Raw genomic sequence first — 23644 nt, forward strand, 5'->3', positions numbered from 1 at the left:
TCACAGGTTAACAGCCGAATGACATTTCTGAAATCGTTAATGTCAGGAGAAAACGCTGGCATGTAGAGATGACAGATCAGTCACGTGCCTTATCGAAACGAAGTGTCATTTGACATTGTCAATGTCATAAACGTTAGGAAAAGACGTACGAACGCTTATCATGAACAGTCACTAGAAATCGCACCCTGGTTTATTAAAGCATATTTTCGTAATCAACGGCGGCGGTACGGCGATACCGCAGCAGACGGAAATTGTGCAACGTTTTATCAAAATGCTTCCGACGCCCGACCGCGCCTGACGATACCAATGTTTGCATCTGTGCGCTTTGCCGCAACCGCCTGCTATTATAACTATGCCCCGCTAACTCTCGACCTGTGGGTCTACCAAGTCCTCTTAAACCGATATTATTGCAGCTGCGGGAGAGAGATGGCGCTCTACGCGGTGAAGTGCGCTGTCACGCTTTCTTCTACTACTTTCAGACGTAGATACATGAAAAGGACGGGATCGTTGTATTGCCTTAGGCTTGGCAAACCCGGGAGCCTCGGAGGTTGTGGCGAAAGTGCAAAAGTGACAGTGGTCAGCAAAATACATTATTGGCACAGTAAACGCCTTCTATACAAGTCCGATATAATACGCGTCGGAAAGGACCAGACTTAGCGCTTGTGCGAACCGTAGATAAAAAGCTTGGAGGAAAAAATGTTATAGAGAATTTTCAGGATATATAGGTACTATTGTATTTTCGTGTGTGTTCAGTAATATAAATTGTTGAAACGACTTGACAACATTGTGGGTCTTATTTAATTTAGAATAAAAGAAAATAAAATACTTTTAGAAATATATTCTATCAATTAAACTGAAATCTGCCGTGCCGCCCTTGCATAAAGTGTTTACAGTTTGCACTTTTTTTTTTTCTAGCCCACTGTCTCCCACTGCTGGGCAAAGGCCTCCCCCAAATCCTTCCACGACTTACACTTTGCACTTACATTTCCATTATTTTATGTACAAACCCCAATTTGCGTTATGTTCAAACTTTAAAAACAAAACAACAGCGTGAAAAACGATTAAAAAGTAACATTTTGCATGGGCCAATAAGAAGTTTACCTAATAACTATTTTAATTTAAATCCTTTGAATTAAAACTACTTCGATTTTCGAATTTATTTCAAACTATGTACTCTCGACTGTCAATCAAGCTTCAAAGTGTTTGATAATTCCAAATTGTCATATTAAAGTCCTAACTTTTGCGAATTTTATTGGAAACAGTCTGCGGACACCTCAAATTGGACTTTTCTCTATTCGCAAATCAGAGTCGAGGCGCCAATTATTGGATTTTCAAAAATATTCCACGAAAGTTCGTTATTTTCAAAGTTTTTGAAATATCATACTATTTGAACCACACTAGGTGTACATATTATGATGTAAACTTTGCTTTGACTATTTGAAATTTTAATGAAACAATAAGGTGTTTCAATTCAACCATCAAAAAACCTGACAGTCAAACTTGACAACGAGAAACATTCTAATACGTATAATTACGGGTGTGTCAAATTAGACATACATAATTACACTCTGTAAACGTAACCATCCTCATTGACGCAATCTCGTAAAAAAACCTTCAGGAATTATTTATTTTCATGTTTGCATTAATAGTGTTTTCTATCAGATTAAATATATGAGTCAAATGCTAACACTATGAACATTACTATTCACGTCAGAAAATGTACTTAGTCGATTTTAATTGTACTTACTAAACAGTAGGGAGGGAGTAAAGCTAAAAACACACGAACACGCCTGTTTTTTATTTTATTGCATTCAATTTGAAGCTCCAATTCTGTTTGTTAACCGACATTACTAGTACTAAAGTAAACGAATATTGATTTTTGTTAACACGCATTTTGTTTAATGACACGAAACCAATTTTCCAGATTGTGTTTGTTTATTTATCTTTCCATATTGCCGGTCGTTGTACTGTATTTTTTTCGCTCACTATTTTAATCACGAGTAGAAAAATGCTTTTTTATATTTGTGTTTAATTATTTTTGAATAAATAAAAAGTTGTTATTGAAAAATAAAATTATTTTACATAATGTTAAGTACGTGTTTTAATTCAATACTTATTCACCTAAAGCTATATATTTTGCTTGTCGAAATAAAATACTACAGCACCTAAATAGAACTCATAATTTATTTCATCTAATACAGTTTGATTACATCATAAAAATCCAAGTTCTTTTTAAATGTACCTCATATATGCTCTAAAAACAGATGTATTTTTAAAAGTCGAGATTTTGCGAGGGAGCTTCGTACCAACTTTATCCACGATGCGAAAAACTCGTCGAGTGGATATCGTTTTATAGAAAGAAAAAAACTCGCACATAAATTGGCCTCAACGGCAGTGCTTTCAAGCCTATTCGTGTACCAATGCAAATATATTTCTGAGGAGTCAATACAATCAATACCTACGTACAGGAAGAAACTGAATGATTTTGTGTAAAGGAATCCTACTGATATTGTAAGTTTGTTTGGATGTTTGTTACTCTTTCTCTTAAATATGACTGCACAAATTCGGAAAAAAGTTGATACACAGATAGTTGAATAACATGTTCCCATGGGATTATATTCCATTTATAGCGGGCGTAGCTGCTTACAACAGCTAATATAAAATAATAATCTAATGACGAAAGTTAGAAATTCGGCCCGCATGTAGTCAGAAATCGCGAAACAGATTTGGCAGAAAAAGGGGAACGTCTTTACCCATTAGTGGCATCTCATACAGGCTCTTTAATAAAAAGCAACTGCAACCTACCTAATCGGCTTTTAACATCAAAGAAGAGGTTTTCCTTTCTAATTCTCACATTCATGAATACAATATCCAAATATACGTCAAAGTATTGCTTTCACAACACACGTCAATAACGAACACAAAACAAAATACGGCACATAATATACAAATAAGAACACAATAGGTTTAAACTGAAACCGATGTTAAAATTAATAATAACGCAACCAATTAATTTTTGCGGTATCAAGAGTCATCTGTGCGTTAAAAACCGTAGCTGACCGACGACCGTATCGCAAACGACGCGAGTCCAAGTTATTTCTGTAGTGCGATTCCAATTACTGCAGATGCATAAATTTTATATGTACGGCAACAACCTACCGCGGTGTACGTCTATAATAGGTTTGTAACTTCGTTTCGTTCGGAAATAATTAAAACGAGATACCTCCCCCGTTATTTACAGGTATGGGTTATTTTCGGACGATATTTTTGCATCAATCATACGATTTATAATATTGATTATAGTATCGGGATGATGAAGTTCTATCAATTGCTTCTCTGTAAGTTTATTGACCTGTTTTTGAACGATTTACACCTCATGAAAACTTCTTACAATATTACGCTGTGTTTTTTGTTAATGTTTTCTCTCCCTTCAAAGCCTTTTCCTTCCTTAATTTCCTCGTTCCATTTGTCTCTATTATACGCTGTTGTGGTTCATTCTTTTGAGTATTACTCAAGTTTGTCGTGAAGATTTTGGCTCGAATAAAAATAAGCAAACATTTTAAGCTATTTAGAAAATTTTCTTCAATGATTTCTTATATAAAACTAAATTCTATGTACATCGCCTACGTTTGACCTTATTTGATAACAAGACATCCAAGAATAAATTTATTATGGAGACTGTTTACAAATACACTAAGAGTAGATATAATCTCGATTATATCATGTTTATACTAAACTTTAACCGAAAAAGCGATCTCCCGAAAAACAGAAACCAAACATTCCAAAATGAATATTCTAATGGTCAATTTTCACACAGAACATGAAAAGTATTTCAACTATTATTTAATATTACACTATCGTGTATCGTAATAACAAGTATGGCTTCACAAAGCCTCATTCATAAATCAGAAAATAAGTGGAAATTGAATTTTTCTATAACAAAGCTGCCCAGTTATAACGGGATTGGAACTCTGCCCGATAAATGGTGATAAGTTTCCCGCCTATTACATGCCACCTAATAACGTCATCGGTGAACTACTGGGGTGACAGAACTCTTGCCTCATATTTCGGATATTAAACTGTATTTATATGGTCATACGGTTTAAACTGTATTTGTACGGTTTTAGAATTTAGGTACCTACTAACTATGCAAGGTTTTTAATGAGGGTGAGTATACACTGTTCTCCTGGATCATATTTGTAATATTGAAAACAAATGAAGAGCGCCGCATTGAAATAAATATTTTTAATATACTCACACTCAACATTACTCTATACTGTTATATATTACTGTATTGTTACTACCAAAACTGACTTGTGTAATAAAATTTATGAGGACAATTTCCAAAAATAAAAAACTAATCTATTATTGTCAATCTAACTTATGTAAGCTTGTTTAATTTTCTTCCTTTGACCACCTCATCCGAAATATTGACTTCAGAAAATTGTTGATAAAATCTAAAATTTCCTTCAAAATTCACACTATAGAAAATATAATGAAAATGTAGTAGTCACACTGGCTAAGCTATGATCGATTGCCGTCAGCTAGCGGCGGTATTGCCGATCATGGCAGCTTCGTCGGTTACATTAGATTGCCTCTGATACTCCCATATTGATAGTACACATGGCTACTAGGCAGGCAATGTATATCGATTTAAGTGATGTGATCATTGCTTAAAAGTAATACCAAGACACGTCAGTTTTGACGCCAATTCGCAAAGACAGACTTATCTCGCCGAGGAAGTATTATGATTGACAAAAATATGAGCAATTTATTGCGTTACAAAATACATGTTGATAGCTGAACAATATGGACCCCTCATATAGGGTCTTATCACGTATTGTGCATTTTGCAAAACCTATTCAGGGATTGCTTTAGGTAAGGCTGCCTGAGTAAGAAAGATGGTTGTGGATTGTTTTACACCAATCATACGATAATTATAGATAAAACTATCCATTTTTCGGCAACGCGGTGAAGGAAAACGCCGTAGTTAAACATTGGAACTGAATTAACCAAAATCCAATAATTTAGCGTGTTTATCTATAATCTTGCTGCTTAATTGGTTATGAAAAGGGACAAAAACCCAGCATCGTTATATTTATACTGATACTATTAATTGTCAGGCGGTCTATAAATATATTTCGAGATGCTTCATTCCATTAAGTAACGGACCGTTTTAGGAATGTTATCTAATTAAGGTTTTATATTAAATTCCTAACAGATACAAGGATGCCTAGTAATCATTATCTGTTCATTCAGTCAGAATTAATAGGCACAGATTATATAACTTACTTATACGACCACGGGTCCATAAAGAAGCGTTATAAACGAACAACTGTTATCTACCTTATTTTACTCAACAGAGTATTTTTAGTAGCACCGAATATTGTTCCTGCATTATTTTATAAAGCTAGACTTTAAAAGACACCTTGACCTCTTCGTTCGGTTTGCCATTTCCACAAGCGAGCAAAGGAAATACAATCCCAACGGAAACTAGAATCTTAAAGTGTTTGTAGAATCCTATTAACTGAAATAGCTCAACCTGTAATTTAAAATGAACAGCGGATTCATTTAATGCTCTATACTTTAATTAAATAAGGCTATTTTTCTTTTAAGTAATTCTTTTGATGATGTTTTAATTAGTTGTTAGAAAAACTGCAAGAAAATAAGTGATAGTTCTTGGTGAGAAGATCGATCGAGAATTTTATTATGCGTTGCAAAGTAACTAGCAACGTTTACAATATATGTAAATAAAATGTAAGAGATAATGCTCTATCTTCATTACTTACGGACACATAACGCAAGTAAGGAGAGAGAGAATCGCAATAAAAATCGTAATGATACCGCAATAACGAACTCACGATAACTGCCAAAAGGAATTGATAAGGAAAATATAGGGAGCGTTACATATTATGGGTACCACATGCTCCAAAGCGCCCATATTGGATGGCGCGTGTTGCCTTAAAAGATTCATGGATTCCTATAGATAGGAATGTTTCTGTACTTAAATATTCACGGAAAACGCGAATGAAGGATTGGGGGACAAATGTGTATAGACTGTATTGGGATATAATACTTTTTATTTCATGACTATGGGATCTTAACAATGGATTCTTAGCAGTGTTTTGAGAAACTACTCTTATTTACTGATATTTGGTATTTTGTCTCAGAAATAAATAACTGAATATTGAAATGATTAATAAGATATTTCAATAAATAAACTATTCATGTAATAAACGTCTTAATTAATAAAACTTAAATAGCGACGTTGGTGACCCAGTGTAACTAATGAATAATATGTTTTTATAAATCATTAAGAGCAAATAGAACCATATTACCTCTCACTGTGAATTTAGTTTGAAATCTAGAAAAGAGAATATTCCAGCAATATCAAGACCAGACTTAAGTTAGTACCTTTTCCTTCAAAGATTATGAAGCGACCGCTTACCCATCGTGTTATTGACATCCCAAACATTTACGGTAAAGGTACACTTCCAGTCCTCACGTTCCGTTACTCAGCAAAACTTTTACAACAAGCCTCCTTGGATAAGTTACATTTCTACAAGTAATAACGATGGTAACATTTTTTTGGATGTATAGAAATTACATTTGATTACAAAAAGGTACGTAGCTTAGTTATACGATATGATTATTGTGTTATGAAATATATAAATTATTTAGTAACGACTGATAAATATGTGTAAATAGCAGCCGAGCCCCATAATTTAACGTGCCTTCCGAAATACAGAAGAACTTCTCATGACATATTTGGTCACCCATCCACGGACCGACCGTATCCTGTGATCGATCAACTTGTGTAGTCGTAGCATAGTAGTTAGCAGTAGTATTTGCTAGTACTATATTTTTCGGAGGATTTTAAAATTATTAAGTTTAATACAACTAAAAACAATCTTAGAGTATCAAGCATTAGTTGTTTTAAATTAGGATAATAATATTATTTTTCTTCTTCAAATACTGTTGCGCTATTTTGTATTGTATTTCCATCTCTCTATCAAACCTCTCAATCACTCTTTGGCTCGAGCTCGCCTTTGTACATGAATTTTCAATGCGTATGTAAGTATAAATAAATAAACATTATAGTAAAATGTATCTAAATAAATGAATCCAATGCGAGCTAATGTTGTAACCTTGTCTTATTAAGTCTGAAAATCTCGGCAACTCTATCCAATGTAATAAGATCATCGTCCTTAATAATCTCTTATTTATTGTCCAATAACTGGTGATATTATTGAACTCAGTAACTACGAAATAAATAGATAATCTATTTCTGGCCGCAGTGATTACTTAGTTGACCTTCATTGTAATCATCATATATTAATATTCGTGTAATTCAACGAAAACTGAAACTACAATGTAGAACTGCATTGCACTCCAGAAACGTTACGCATATCAAAACCAGAATAACATTAACAGCCGTACACGTGTTACCGATAACAGCAAAACTTTTTAGCTTTTCTTCGTACCATTTCCTTACAGAACTCGTCGCCTAGTAGCAACTTTTATGATTGAATGTCACCAAAGGCGGCGAAGCATCATTTTTGTTATTCATCGACAGTTCATTCATCTCGACTGAAACATTGACAGATCCATTATAACTACGAACAATAGCGGCACCATACAAATTTGTAAGGACCGTTTTTCATAATACGCTGCTAAAGTGGCGAATAGCTCTGATAATACAACGTTTTGTTACTGCTCAATTGTATTCAATGTTTAATAGCGTACTTTGTCAGGAAATTGTTAATATCCACTGCAGATTTATTTATGGTGTTTATAGCTTCTTGAGATTTTAAATTTATACTATATTATAAAATAATATTTATTTTGATTGTAATAAAACGAGCACTATTATTATTATAATACATCACTAATAAATCTTTCCCCTGCAGTAAGTAGTAACAGCTGATAAAAACACGAACAAGAGTTTTAGAGATCGTCAAAAGGTAAATATTATTTCGGATAAACTGTCGTCGAAATGAATACGAAACAATCAACAAAACGGTTTAATATCGTCACGAGACCGACCTCTTTCGACCCTTCTGTTATTTACATCCCAGATAATTATAAAAGCAAACACACTTATTTACAAATATTCACTCCTGAAAATATTTGATTAATAAACATAATTTTGTAAACAAAATATTCAAAACTGAAAATATAAAATATTAGTCATTTAACACGAATAAAATATCACAAAATAAAATAAAAACAACATAAATTTAATTTACGAAAACTTGCAAAAACATTTTAAAACTAAACAAACTTTGCGGCGGTCTTTGAATTACTTAAAGTAATAAAACTATTACGAAACAAAAGTATATTTAAGTAGTATTGCAGTACCTTGTGACAGTTGCAGCGTCGGAAGCCACCACCCGCGGATATTATTTTGTTGCAACACGAGAGGGCGCGAGGGAGACAGCGAGAAAAGCTCCTTAACAACTTTTTAAAGGGAGCACTCGGATGGGAGAGCGCAGTGCGAGCCGCGGGTACCGGCGATTCATTAAGAACGAGCGTGGAGGCTGCGACGGCGAACACCCCCCCTGCCCCCTCGCCTCGGGCCCGCACCGCGCATGCGCCCGCCCGCGCTCCAATCGCGGCCCTGTTGCTTCTGACGGCCGCGCAACGTCAAAACCTAAACGCTATGAATACGTTTAATCGCCGCTGAATCTTCCGACAATCGCGATGATCTACGTTTAGATTAGGACAACTTTTACGGGAAGCGACAGATGCATTGTGTGCCAGACGCTACTCCGCGCTACTGCCCAAGACGTTTGGTTCACCGAAATATATTTTCTGCTAAAGCAAATTAAATTAAACAATTGAATAAATGCATTCTCATTCATTTATTTTTTTATAACACTAAACATTTTACGCAAACTAAAACAATACATTTTAGAAAATGTTTCTCCTCTAAAGCACCTTTCTGAGGTAAATTTTAATCTTGTAATGCGAATTAAGCTCGGACTACTTAAAAAACATAAAACGGGCTCGGTGGCTAACTGCTACCCGCTGAACCTCCATCAGGGACGAACAAGCTAAATCTAAATCCCTTAAATACGTTACCCAGATATTTATGGCAGGGCTAATAGCACCAGTTAAGCCGAAGACCAGGCGTGCTACCAACGATATTTTTGAAGATAAATGCAAAACGGCTCTGTTTCTTTCAAAGTACCTAATCCCGCATAATTAGAAGTAATTGACAAATGAAACGACAGATTCCCAAGTCTAAAAAGTTTTGTTCGAGTTGGTTTTACAAAAAAATATTAAAATCCAAATGGTATATAGCCTAAATAATTTTCTTAATTCTCCTTAATTATAAGTTCCCGCTTTTCTCTAAGAAAAATAATCAGATGAATGAATACCCTTGAGCATTCCAGTCTCGTCCTTTGAGAAAAGATTTTTGAGATAAAGAGAAATGTGTACCTACGCAAAAAGTATGATACGGAATAAAACGAATCAAAAGAATTCTTTACACATCCTCTTTATAATAATAAACAAATATTTGAATATAATATATTTTAAGTGAGGGAATTGATGATTTGCGCTGTTGCTAGGTGCTCTGCTTAAGCTTCTTGACTAAAATTTGTTTTGATAAGGATATTATCGTTAAAAACAAAGACAAGTGTCTGTATATATGCTAGTCGAAATAATGTTGTACTTATCGTTAATACAACGTTTCGTTAATATATTTGTTTGCTTTTTTATATTTATTTATTGTACATCAATTAAGTAACATTTAATATCTCGAATTGAAGAGAAGTGTTGCTCTTTGAAGATGGATAGAACATACTAGTATTAAAAATACGAAAAAATGTGTGTGTTCATTCTATCTTTTTGCCAAAACGGCTGAACTGAATTCTATTAAATTTAATTTTGAGGTAGCTGACACCTTAGGTTAACACATGGACTATACACCTGCGTTAAATAAGGGCATTGGAGGGCGGCGTCGGTGGGCGAAGCCGAGACCAAATACTAGTAGTAAAATTATTTTATAAACATCTGTTATAAAATACTTTTGTCCATTATTATGTCTGTGGGTTCCAAGACAAAGTCAAAAGTCCTCGTACAACTCTACAATATTTTCTCCCATACAAACAAATTGACACATCACCCTATAGTAAATACCCTTCCCAAACATTTTCGGTGGGAACAATACGCTCAAATATCAAATTAACTTTTGGTTTCCCACAGCTCGTTATTTGGACATGTAATCCCACAACTACGCTTGGCTAATGTTACTTTTCATGTACGGTGGACCCCACGTCACAGGAAACGAATAAAAGCGAATATAAACCTTATCTCTGTGCATTAAAGTCGGCGTTAATGTTAAAGAGTTTCTTCGTATGTTTGGAGAGCTGTTCTAGATTAGTAATTATAAGTTTGATCTTTTTTTTTTTTGGAAATGTTAACGTCCTAGCAAACTGTATTCGTAGGAATCAAGTAAATGAGAATCTAAGTTTAGGCTGTATAAAAAAATGTTTCAAAAGCAGCATTAGTTTTGAATTCGTTGTGAGAATCTTGGTTATTAGCTTCATCTTACCAAAACATCATGTTCAACAAATTAAAAATCAGAATTTCTTCTATTTGACTATAGTTGGCGTGACTTTTGTACAACTGACATCTGTCCCCTGTCATACCCACAGAGGCTTAACATTTTGCTTAGAATACGCCGAAATAAAAACAAAACACGTTCATTTGTCTGTAAACAAAAGTAAAGTGTTTCTATGTTATTTCGAGCGCTTAAATAATTGTCAAATCAAAAAAATCCATTTGTAACTATTTTCGTTTTAATTTAGTATAAACATTTCAGTTGGTAGAAAATTTATTAGTGTCCATCAAATTGGTTTATTAGTACTTACTACGCCTGCTACGAGCTTAAATTTTCTTGCCGTTGTAGAAGCGGGATGCTGCTACGCGTGGCGTAGCGTGCCGTCTAACTTACACAGTGACAACTGCTAGATACTTTCCACTCGAATTACATATAAACAAAAGAACAACTACAAATAGCTTCTTTACTCCTAACAGACTGTCGACGTTACAATATTTGTATGAAAGTTGAATTCGATTTGTCAGACGTGTCGCGTAGCACATCAAATCTAAACCGGTGTTACATCATATATTTACATTTCGTATGGTAACGTTTGTACTTATAAGTTTATGTACGAAACAGATTTTGTTGGGACCTCGGGAAAATATTATTTTATCTTCATTTGATGATATTCTTGTGAAAGATTAAGAGTAGTAGGCGACTTCGTGTTGTATATATAGTTTTATCTACCGTACATCTATTACTGACTGTATCTGCTTCTAGATTAAGTATAGTTAGGTTTGTAAATATAAAATGATTTTAATTTCAACTTAATTATAATCTCATACTGAATACTATTTGTTAGACGTATACAAAAGCAAAATTTTGATTGTAAAAAGTAAAATTAAATTGAGGAGGACCTTTTCCTATCAAATACGATAAGAAGCAAAATAATTTGTGACATCAAAGCTTTCTACGTAATCTTTCTTAGATCGCTTTCATTTTTCATTCGTCATATTCTCACATTCATATCGCGATTTTTCTTGAAAGGCAATTTTCGTGTTCAATATAATATTTTCCAAACATTATCAATAAGATACCATTATGGTCACAAGTCTGCTAAGAAAAGAAGAAATCAAGGGAAAATTTTCAAACAAAACAAATAAACAGAGTTTGATCGTAATTGACACCAAATTATTTTTCAAACATAAATATAAATGCTTACCTACAACGAATGAACCGAACTAAAGACATTAAAAGGGTCGCCCGTAAGCACAGGTGTGTAAAATCAAATGTATACATCTAAATAACTATTGGGCCGAAACACATTTAGTAAATCCTCTGCGCTCTATATGCTACGTCGAGCCCGCATAGATACTATACGTAAGCAATTTAATTAAGCTCATAATCCCAGATCCAGAATTCAAGTTTTCGCTCTGTAGGATTCCAGTTTTAGTTGCCTTTTCTACATCAAACGTTTCCTTCGAAACCACGATGTCTTTTGGAAGTACGAGGACGGAACTCGTAAACGTAAATTTGTTTCTAAGCTAGCGACTGCTTTTAACGCGGGCCGTCAAATTTTTAGAGCAACATTGTGCGTCTCAGACTCAAAGCGACGGAGCTAGTCATTACAACCCAACCACTTTACCTTCACTAGCGGTAATTTGTACTCTGACTTTAGCAATCGAATCTCGAATAGTTAAACACTAAACCTTGTCGAGAAATTAATTCACTTCATCCTGATTGTACGAGAAACACTTCGATGAGGTAGCGGCAAACGACTTCGACTCAACAAAGACACCGGTTTGAATTCAAACTAAAGCTATTAAGAACGTTGAACGCTGAAAGTCGTTTGAGAGATAGGAGACTTACGATTCGATATAATTTTTTACTTGAATGTGAGAGCGGACATCGAAAGGGACCAATAAAATATGCAGATTTGACTGCGGCCGTATTTTTCTCGGTGTAATCTGCATTATTCAGGCTTTGTCACGAACTTCGACAGTTTAACAGCGTTTATCTCTCGGCTTGCAAATTGAGCTACGACTTTAAGACAAACGGGAGTCACTTTCATTATCATAATGGACCTCGGCCGATTCTTTGTTGGTGAGCTAAGGATGGATTCTAGTTGACATTTTACTACTGTCACTTTTTTCCCTTTACGCCCGGCTTTATTTCGTTACTTTAAACATTGGTTTACGAATGGTTTATTTGTCAAGAAGGTTTTATTGTCAGAGCAATTTATACAGTGTCCTAATTAAATTAAAGAGGATGGTGTAAAAGTAAAACTTCATCCTTATATTTAAAACAAATAATTCTGAGCATAAACACGGTTTATTATTAGAATTACTTTCATGCGCCAAAATACTCCAACAGTATAAATACCTCTATCGAAGTAACACAGAAATAATGAATCCGACATAGTCAGAGAAATTACCGTCGAACATGTTTCACGGTAAAAGCTTTACCGACGTAAGTAGTAATTTACCATGGACAAGCGTCCCGTACAAACGGCAAGGAACGGCCGAGTGTCCACTAGACCAAAACTAATCGCTGATAGAGTGGTACGAGCTTGCCAACGATTGGACTATTGATTCGTTACCATCTACAGACCGACGTAAATATGTAGGTAGCTAATGGCACCAGGCCATAAATTGATAGCTTAATTTGTATAAAGCTTTTGACTAGATGCGGTTGTGTGCAGGGAATAATCGTGTTTTGTTTTATTCGGCTTGTTTATTTCCTTTGTTTTATTTGAAGTGACTTTTATTGACTGCCATTATTGAGAATGGTCATGCCGGTTTACAAACTCATTAGCTATGAAACTTTTTCGACAATCCTTACATTTTCTAGCAGTAATAACAAGTACCCTATTTCGATTACATATCATTTAAAATGACCTATTCGTATAAGCAAAGTTTATCTCGTAATTATTTAGAACAACAACAATACTTAAATATTAATAAAAGTCTAGAAATCAACAAGTAACCAATAACATTACTTTCATATACTCATTTCTCGTGTAATATACAAAAGTTTTGGCCCCAATCCTCAATAGATCACGGGTTTACGACAATACGACGCTAAACTGTATTCTCTCATATTTCATAAGTTCCCTCTTAAGGTCTACAGAGGGGTTGGGAGTGCTAATCGCCGATGACTCGTGCAACGGCACGGCGCCGGCACCAAACGATTTATGACGACTGTGGACACCCCTCGCATAGCTAAACCTACGTGTCCACACATCACCCCTGTAATTTCACTTCCCTATTGTGTGTATTGCTACTTACTTATAAGCTATAAGCACTTATTGATGCATTAGTAGTAGTGAAACTTACTACCCCGCCAGCAAGTGACATTTCTTTCATCGCTTGAGCTGACAAAAAAATGTATGAAATCAAATGTATGAAAATGACAGGTTTATTATCAACGCTAGCGATTGTAGAAATGTCACTCGGCCAAAGAGGCTAGAATGAATAGGACGGATAAAAGCGGACATTTAGACCAAATTAAAGAGTTTCTGGAAAAAAGCCAAGTCGACGACGAGTAAAGTGTGATGTGACTGAATGGAGTGTAAACGATATGTTGGGATCGCAGCTAATGGAAAAATCTATCTCATCATGATATAGCGTTTTGTACACATAATAATAGATGTCAATTTCTATAGTCTCAAAGATAGAACATTCTTTGAGGATTGAAATTGACATGAACAGAGACAAATAGTAACATGATGTCACAACGAGCGATCTTTTGCAGACAACCCTTGAATGGACTTCATACAGAAAAAGCAACATTTGTGCAAGCAGGCCGTTACAGTTAAAACAATAGAGTACCAGTTCCAGTAGACCTCCAGGTTTACCTAATTTAGTTGAGAACCATGTTTTACATACAATGACTGCTTACCTGACCTCCATAACCCACTCGGTACTAGATTTGTGATATCCATACTACGAGAGATCATATAAAGGGTTGGAGCACGCTTACGTAGTATTGAGAACAGGTCTCTTGCTAGATGCTCTGCAGTCTTTGACTTCCCACAAATCACAATATCTGCAGTCAATTTGTCTGCACATCTGAAGGGAAGAGGCCAACTGGTATACAATAGGACACTTATGCGTAAATTGACCAATAAAGTCACTTGTTTGCCAATTGAAAGTACGATTGCGTTGCGAACAATCTAGGTAGTTTGAAACAGGGATGTAATGGATATCCATTTTCGGATATGAGTAATAAATACTTTTTACAATTTCGGTTATGCATATGAAATTATTTATTCGGGTTATTTGTATTTTATTCGGATATTTCCAGTTAGTGATACTCTAGTGCAAATACAAGGTACGCACGCATCGTAGGACTACTCAACCGTCAAACCCTGTTATTATTCATGGAATAAATTATTAATTGCAAGAATATCCGAAAATTTCGGTTACGAAGCTTCATAACATCCCTGATTTTAAAACTCACTGATTGCTAAATTGACCGCTTTTTCAATCTGATAAATGGTTTAAAACGTGAGGACTTTATTCTAGATTGCTAAATTACTTCCTTCTCGCAGTCACACTTTTGTATCTTCAAGTTCTCGTTTATGTTTGATCTACAACTTCAATGCCATTTTCATTAATAGACCTTTAAATGGCGAGCTACTTATACACACACACATACAAAGCTGTTGGTTTTCTAACACAATTTTTTCCGTACGATCTAGAAATCACTCCGAATAATCCAGAACTTCCCTATTCAAGCTTCAATTTCCTATCAAATTTGTTTTACAAATTTCTTATAAAAATATCTATATTTTACTACTAATAAGACTAAAAACAAACACTGGCAAGTGAGAATAATACAATATAGCATACTTATACTCAAACCAGAAAATAACCAACCGAGTATCAGCTTCGAATTCTCATATGTCAACATATTGTTATACGTTTTATACTAGACATAGGCATAGCGACCTCAGGTCCGCTATTATTAATATTAGGACACGTACTGACCGTACTAGTCAGGGAGCAAAACGCCACGACTTATATCGACGACTTACATAATACATATATCATTGCCCGCGTGCAAGAGGGATGCCGCTCTACAGCGTGTATAGCACTGTCACGCTCCCACGACCATAATAACATTACTTTAAGACACTGGTAGACCCTCAGATACAAATATACGATCATGTTACACCAAGGTTATGCCCATGCCTTGAGTGTTCTTTATAAGCATTTTTTATAAAAATATGAATGGAATGGATTACAAAAGAAAAATAGGAAAAAAGGATTATCAGTCTGTGAAAATTACTAGAAATATAGCTAAATATGTAGCTCCCAAAATAATTTTAATGTTCACTAATCATAAATGTGAAAATAAATTTACGTGTCTTCCTGTTACACACTGATAACTTACCAACAGCTCGACAGGTAAAGTTAACCTAGATAAAGGAAGGTAGGTAAAGGTAAATATACCTTTCTGTAGTTAGAAAACTTAACCAGCACATTTTTAATCACATATTATGGTAAATTGTCGATTGAAAATGTTATCTCGACTAGTCCTTCCACCTTCCACTGACCTAGAATTACGATCTTCCAAATACAATTGGAAAGACGTAATCTTAAAGTGGGTCTATTATATAAGAACAATGTCGATATATCATCTAAGACTCACTTAGAGGCACTAGAAAAAAGATTACATAACTTGTTACGAAACAAACACTTGCCGACAATATTGTTTTCGTAAGTGGTAACCAAAACATTATACCAGGTAAAACTTATTACGTCTAGACTCTGAAATTGTTTTACGGGATAATTGAACAATATACGTTATCCATTTTCCAACACGTTTAATAAAAGGCGCTAATTCCACGCGAAAATGTAGATTACAGACGCATTTTTTTTTGCCAGCTATTACTTCTAATTAAAGTCGAAAATCGAAAAATAGCTTTAAATCCACCCCAAACACCATTAAACCTCATTACACTCCGTGCCCAATGACGATTACAACTGCCTGCAAGATAATTAAAAGCCTAAAGAAAATCCGAATCCAATGACACATCGTAGATGAAAAAGCTTAAGTACCTCAATTCCACATTATTAAAGTCTTAATGAAAAGAACCGAAGGGTCTGGTAAAGTGACTAAAAAACTTTGAATCTCAGATTTGTAACAAAAAATGTGACAAGTCATCAAATCTACATATTTTATTAGAGTCTCCCTCGCCGACTGCGACCCTCTGTCGGTCGGGACCGTTCCGTCCTAGTGATGAATCTTCTCGACAAAAGATATATCGATGTTTTACTGAAATCTTGACACGTAAATGCTTGGCAATTTTTATTATTCGTCTATTGTTAGATGATAACAAAATATTTCTTTGTTTTTATAATCCTATTTTGGATTCGAAATAATTTGAAATTTACGTTTAGCTTAGTAATATTATGCTTGCATGTAACTAGAATTAGGTCAGTCCGATGGAAACCAGTATGTTCAAATGTTGTTCAATTTATTTTTTCACAAATTACAATTCTACTGAAATACTAACCTAATTATAAAGTACTTAATTTACTGTTTGAAAATGTTATCAATGTAGTGTGAGGTATAAATGAAAATGTTGATATAACATTTTGAAAGCTATTCCTAAGCCTGTTGCCAGGCGCTCGGAAAAAAGTTGTGCCCTATTTTCGTTGACTAGTTAAAGTTAGCCGCTACATAAATATTTCTGAAACCAAATATGATGGAGGCAGAACTAAAAAAGGTTTTACGCAAACCTAAACGGCTTAACCGGGTGAAATATATAGGCTGTCGTTACATCTGTCTGTGTCAGAAAATAATACTAAAAAAAGTGGGCGGCGTGCGAAACGCGTTGCATTCGAAAAATGAAAACCTTTTTTTAAATTTTAAAATGTTGTTTTGCTTTATTAGTTTTTTGTTTACGATATTGGTGACTATTAATTAATGCATTATTCTTTTTAAAGTTTAAGGGTATTTAGCTAAGATTGCCCCTTAAAAAATCGTTCCATTCCATATAAACACGTTTGAAAGAGGAAAGAAGGTAATAAACTACGAGTAGATAGAAATACCTTTCCCCCTAAAAAAACTTTCATTTTTTCCGGTTCTTTTTGTGGGATTAAGATGTATTATGTACAAAATGTATAGAGAAAATATTTACGACACCCCGCCTCTATATTTATACTAAGCGGGGTTATCCAATAAAATATTTATATCCAACAATCTTTATTGTGTTGCCTAGCTGAATAATGGTTACAATTACATTTCGTATATATCATTTCATTTTCCGGGGTAACTTGACCGCATAAAAATAAATAAAATAGCATGTTTTGTGGAAATATAAATATCAAAGCAGGAGATTGCTTTGATGACATTATCAAACGTCATTTACTTTAATAGGGCGCCTTAACGCTCATATTTAAAATATCTAGTGAATTTGCTACAAACACTATTTCATTTCATAAGTAGTCAAAAAACAATTTTAAATTAAGAATTCAGAACACCGTTAGCTTTAAAAATTAAAACAAAAAAAACGAATAGTTTTCGATTACAATCGTACTAAAAGCTCTGTTTCCAGATTCGAATTCCGCGCTCACAAATAAAATAGAGGTGCTAAAATTATCGATAATACATGAAGGAAAGCGCAGCCCAGTCCAATATTACAGGACTTTCAAATAGGTATGAACGACAGCCGGCCGGGTGGCATGCGGCCTCCACAGTGGCGACACTTCATAAAGAACACTTTTATACTCAAGCCTTTTATTTATGATGCCCTTTCACATCTTTGGCTTCGTTTTATTGTCTGATATAATACGTACGAGTTTTATTGAATTTCCAATTTAAACGTATGTTTTGTATGAGTTGCTTTAGTCGATTTTTGTTACTCCTCTGTTGTTCTCTGTTCAATAATTTTTAATCAGTACGGATCCTAGTAATTTGGCACTAAATGCATGTTAAATAAAATCACATTATTTCAAAGGTTGAAGCACCTTTAAACATCGGTTAATTCTAATTTAACTCATAGTCCGCTGAAGACAAAGTCAGCGCACAAGCCAACTTCATTTGCTCAAAAAATCAATTCAATTGCAATTACATTCACACCTTGGAAATCTTTATAAAGAAATACCTACTCAACTTATTCAATTATATCGAAAATCTATGAACGTGACATAGCAATGCGAGTTATAGCAACTTATAATATATATACGTACGTATCGAAGCTCGGTCATATATCGTGACTACATTCAAACAATATAGAGCGTCGAATCAAAGAGTTGCTATATATTATTTAAATGGAGAATGGCGGGTCTTTTTACTGTGGAGAGTCGGTTGCGCGGTACATCGGTCCGCACTCTGGAACGTGACCGAGCGACGCTACCCGGAATCACACGGACCTGTGCACTGAAACTGGAAGAGACATAATATTATATGTTACTTTGACTAATGCTTTTGATTAAGAAGTAGTGTAAAGTAAGTAGGTTTAATGTGGGATATAATAAGAATCACAAGGATTTAGGAGCTCTTGCTGGATGTGACAAATTATTTACTATTGTTGTAGTAAACAGATTGGCTAAACGTTCTTGCGTATATCTGTAGAAATGTTCTGGGGTAGTTTTATCTACGTTATTGACTCAAAACACTGGCGTTATTTCATCGAATAGAACAATTTTTGTATTCAAAGTTTTTACTAAATCGACCACAGAATGGCTCAAATACTTAACAACATCAAATTAAACCAACATTTTTATTCGTTTATTTAAATAAATTACATCTTAAATTTTTCACACTAAAACAATGTATGCATGAAATATCCGATCCATACGTTAACCACTATAATGGCATTACAAAAGCCGTTTTGAAATTCAAAGTTATGGGCTCTTTCAGTTCCTTCCACTCACTTTAAATCGAAATCGAAATGTTTTATTCCAGCCAGCGAAAATGCCACGAATGGCTCGGGGCCGAATTACTTGTTCGAGAAAATTTTTAGGCTGACTCGATGTATAATGGTCACCAAACACTTCAGAGCAGATAAAATAAAATGTACAACGTGTTATGAAAAAAAAATTACGTAAAAAAAATTCGACGAAATTTTTTGTGTTGCTTTTTTATCAGTCTTCGGTTGTCGTCTTAAACATTCAAAAAGGTTTTAATTTAATATACTGCCTGTATTTGCTAATGTATATATTTGTGACCTTATTTTCGACCAGCATTTGATTGACACCTTAACATAATTAACAGTTCAAAAAGGTTTTAATTCAATAAACTGTCTGTCTTTGCACAACTTTGTTCAAATAGCCAAACAATTCAGAATGTATTTTCAAGAACTCCAAAAGTTACGAATTCAAGAATAGTTAGATATCAACTTAATAAAGTCTTTTGAAACCTGATATTAAATAAAAGTAAAACTTTTTTAGAATTGAATTCATTAAAATTTAATTTATTGAGTTAGGATTTTTTTTTAGCGTCATTCGTGAAAATAAAGTCTTGAAATGTAAGGTGGCTATTTAAGGTGAAGTATTATTATATGTTCTTGTATAACTTTGTTATACTGTAAGGATCCCTTTGTACATGTACTCAGCCCTTATCTGAACACACAATATGAAAGGTGTTAGGCAACATTAAATGAACAGGAATGTTCTATAAAATACACCTGCGGTCTCATAAAAAACTCTAGATATTGCGCGAAATTGCTTCACAGTTCATTGCGTGTTTCATATGTTTACTGATAAAAATCTGTGAATTTTATTTAATGTTGGAACATTTTTCTGTATTCTTGTTTGCGTTTGCCTTTCCTATATTGTGTTCATCGATTACTAATTCAATGCCTGTTCAAAAGTTATGTTATTAGTTCATTTTATTCATTAATTTGTTTGTATACTGAGATTTTTTCTTTTGGATTCTATTGGAGTTTGCCGAGCCTTCTTCATAAAATTCATAAAAATGTTATTTTCAAGACACACAACATTAGTATCATTAATAAATATAAACGTTCCAAAACTGCCTGGAATGTTTTGATTTCATTTCACGGATTTAATGTAGAGACAATAATCTAAACAAATATAAATGAAGTGTCATTGAAGTGTGTAGTAGGATTGTATCTAAGTTGACCTTGCTCAGAGCTGTAAACAAGCGGTCTGTAAGTTCCCCAGCGCGAGTTCACAAGTTCTACTCCATTGCGGGAACTAAGATGAACCCCTGGGCGATACCAAGTTTCGGCACGTATATTGAGACTAGAATGGATGTTTGATGAATACGAAATGCGATCTCAGTAACATGTCGAAAACTTGCTACACGTCTCGTGGACGGGACAGTTTAGCGAAGTTTTGTGAAATAAGCATCCGTTTCGTAACTCAACAACAAGACCCGAATCCAGTCAATACTGTTTAATTTAGAACCAATCAAAAAACTAGTTACAGTTTTCATTATGAGAATTCATTAACAGTGCATCGGAATAGAATTCTGAATTCTATTGAACTGTGGACGGCGCGCTTCACTGGGAATCTAGCTGAAAAGTTGGATGGAAATGGTTTTTTGCTTGTTAGAACTGAGTTGCCTCGTTCAATGCAGGTTTTCTGATTTGTTATTAAATTTTACGATTTTGTTTTGGCTTCTAGTGGCGTAACAACTGGTGTATGTTGCTGTGTAACATGTTTGAAATGGCTTGTTACAAGCCAACCTATTTACCTAATAACTTAAAACAATGAAAGTAATTGTCATCTGAACCAAAATCGGAATAGAGACTTCCGTGTATTATTAATTTGAACCAATTTAAAACTCTACAATCTTACTTATTTACTTATCAAACTGTAAGTCGATTACGTCACACTCAGAAACACCATTCAAGTAGCAAAGTGTAAAGTAGTAAGTACGCAGTTGTCCGTAGTCCGTAGATTCGCAGCGCACGGCAGACAGTCATCTGACAGGTGGCTGCGAGAGGACCATTAACGCGCCTTCCGCGCCGGCTGCGTTACGCGACGCGACGTGCCTACGGCAAATGGACAGCTCAATGAAACACTTTCATTGTCACCCGATGAACAGCCCGTTAACGCCTGATTGTCTGGCAAAATTCACTGTTAAACCGTTTATTAGGAATTCGTTGATCAGAATGTTTTTATTGATTCAGTTCGGTTTTTGGATTGGCCGTAATGGAAAATTCGTTTTTACGTGATTCGTTTTCGATTTATAATATACGCACGAAATTCTTGTTCTGGGAGAACAGTTTTGCTTTCTGGAAGCTACGTAATTATTACAAGCTATAGGTATTATACCTCTCTGCAAAATGTAAGACTTAGTAGGTCACCACTTCACGTCAGCTACTTCATCAGAGAAGTGTACGTATATTGTAATTGGGTTCGTTTCAGCAACCCTTCAAAAGTTCCCATGAAGATCATATCTTCGTTGTAAATAATTGATATCTAGTAAAACCTAAGGGAAATGGGAAAACCAATCCCGAAAAATAAATAGGGCTCCTCAATAAAAAATGTAACATGAGCTACATTACTACAGCTTTCGATCCAATTACTCACTGAATTCGTATCATCTAGTCTTTTCCTTATTTCCGTACTACTTATCGGAACAGTGACTTTAATCCGGGGATAATTTCGATCACACTTGCAAACGTACTTTTTAAATACTGTAACATTTTTAGCTCTCCAAAATTAGTACCCATCCTAGTTAAAATAATAGCTGGCGCAGATGCAAAATTGTTTAAAGACAAACGCTTTCTGGTTGAAATTAAACTGCGGAAGCTTTGCTGTTTCCAGTACACATTGATGAATGAATGTTCTAGTCTACCAAAACATGGAGGATCTATGAAATGGAAGGCGGCTGTTCTCGCACCTCAGGAAATTGAAACAAACATCGCAATCCCTCGTATCGAACTCTACACATGTACACATTAAAAGCTGAGCTTTGTATTCCAACCGATCAGATTGTTTTGATTCTGTAAATTGTTTGTTCACTGCGATTGATTTGTAATCTGACTTATTTGGAGCGAACTAATTTAATTAATTTCAATACTTGTCGTTTACGTAATGTTTTTTTAGTTTGTTTTTTGATGCGGATTCTAAATGTTCATGAAATGAGCTGATATAACAGGGCTTGCGGAGATGCGTTGCTGCACCGCAAAACTTTCGAGATATATCGGCGACACTCGCAAACAAAGCGGCACTGCCACAATAGGTACCACTTGTACAACAACTGCCACTTTACGGGTACAACTAAGAAAGCAGAAATAAAGGAATGTATTCCTTATGTAACGGTAATAGCGGTTAATGAAACGGTGGATGAAAGTTTACAGTCGCAAACTTAACATTGTAACTCCACACTCGCGCCACACGCGCCGTTCCCCGGAGATAAGAACACGTCATAAAAGAGGCACCCGCCGAAACTTTGCCTTAATTTCTGTATTTTCCATTTCGTAATCACTAAGAGACGTTTTAAACAGAATATGGTTAAGATAAAATGTATGTCAGGAATAAACGATCCGAGTCTAACTATATCCTGGTGGATGTTGTTTTAACTTCGTGTAATCAACCTTTTGGCCGTGTATTAGAGTGGTGTAATTTACAAATAGAGAGCCTAATGGATGTTTATCTGAATGAAAATATATTTATGAAGCTTGCTTAAAATGCAAGGTAATGAATAAAGTGAACATATAATGAATGGATGCAGAATTCTTTTAACGACTTATCTCGGTACATTATGACTTTTGCGGCCCATTTCATTCCGGCTTTTTGAAGTTCAAAATTAATCATTTAAATTTCCTACAATATTAGTACAGAGAATTAGCTATTTAAGGGTAAAATCCAGAAATTTACTACTTATACCGTTGATAATTATATTTCTTAGAACCTATATAAAATCCAGCTACAATATTCTCCAGAATTTTCGCAATTAGATCGTGATCAGAATTCTTTGTATCTATCTCTACTTAGATATGAGGAGTGTTGGATTGTTTCTAGTAATTTGTGTTCGTAATAAAAGAACGTTTAAAGAGTGATAAAAACGCCAGTGTTTCCACAGCTAATGTGCACTAGCTCTTAATCTTACCGAGTACTTAAGTAAGTGCTTCTCTGCTTTGTCTTTTTCTCAGTATTTAAT

At 34.7% G+C, this 23644-nt stretch overlaps 1 protein-coding gene across 1 annotated transcript in view; it reads right to left on the reverse strand.

The window, feature by feature from the left end:
* The window catches only part of LOC113496605 (lachesin-like), a 58202-nt gene extending 49375 nt beyond the window's left edge, over window positions 1-8827 (reverse strand). Inside the window, exon 1 of the mRNA XM_026875876.1 lies at window positions 8362-8827. The gene's annotated coding sequence lies outside the window, so the exon portion shown is untranslated. The remainder of the gene's footprint in view (window positions 1-8361) is intronic.
* Window positions 8828-23644: the final 14817 nt, after the last annotated feature.

Source organism: Trichoplusia ni, chromosome 8 (genome assembly GCF_003590095.1).
Source record: "Trichoplusia ni isolate ovarian cell line Hi5 chromosome 8, tn1, whole genome shotgun sequence".
In the NCBI taxonomy this organism is placed as follows: Eukaryota; Metazoa; Arthropoda; class Insecta; order Lepidoptera; family Noctuidae; genus Trichoplusia; species Trichoplusia ni.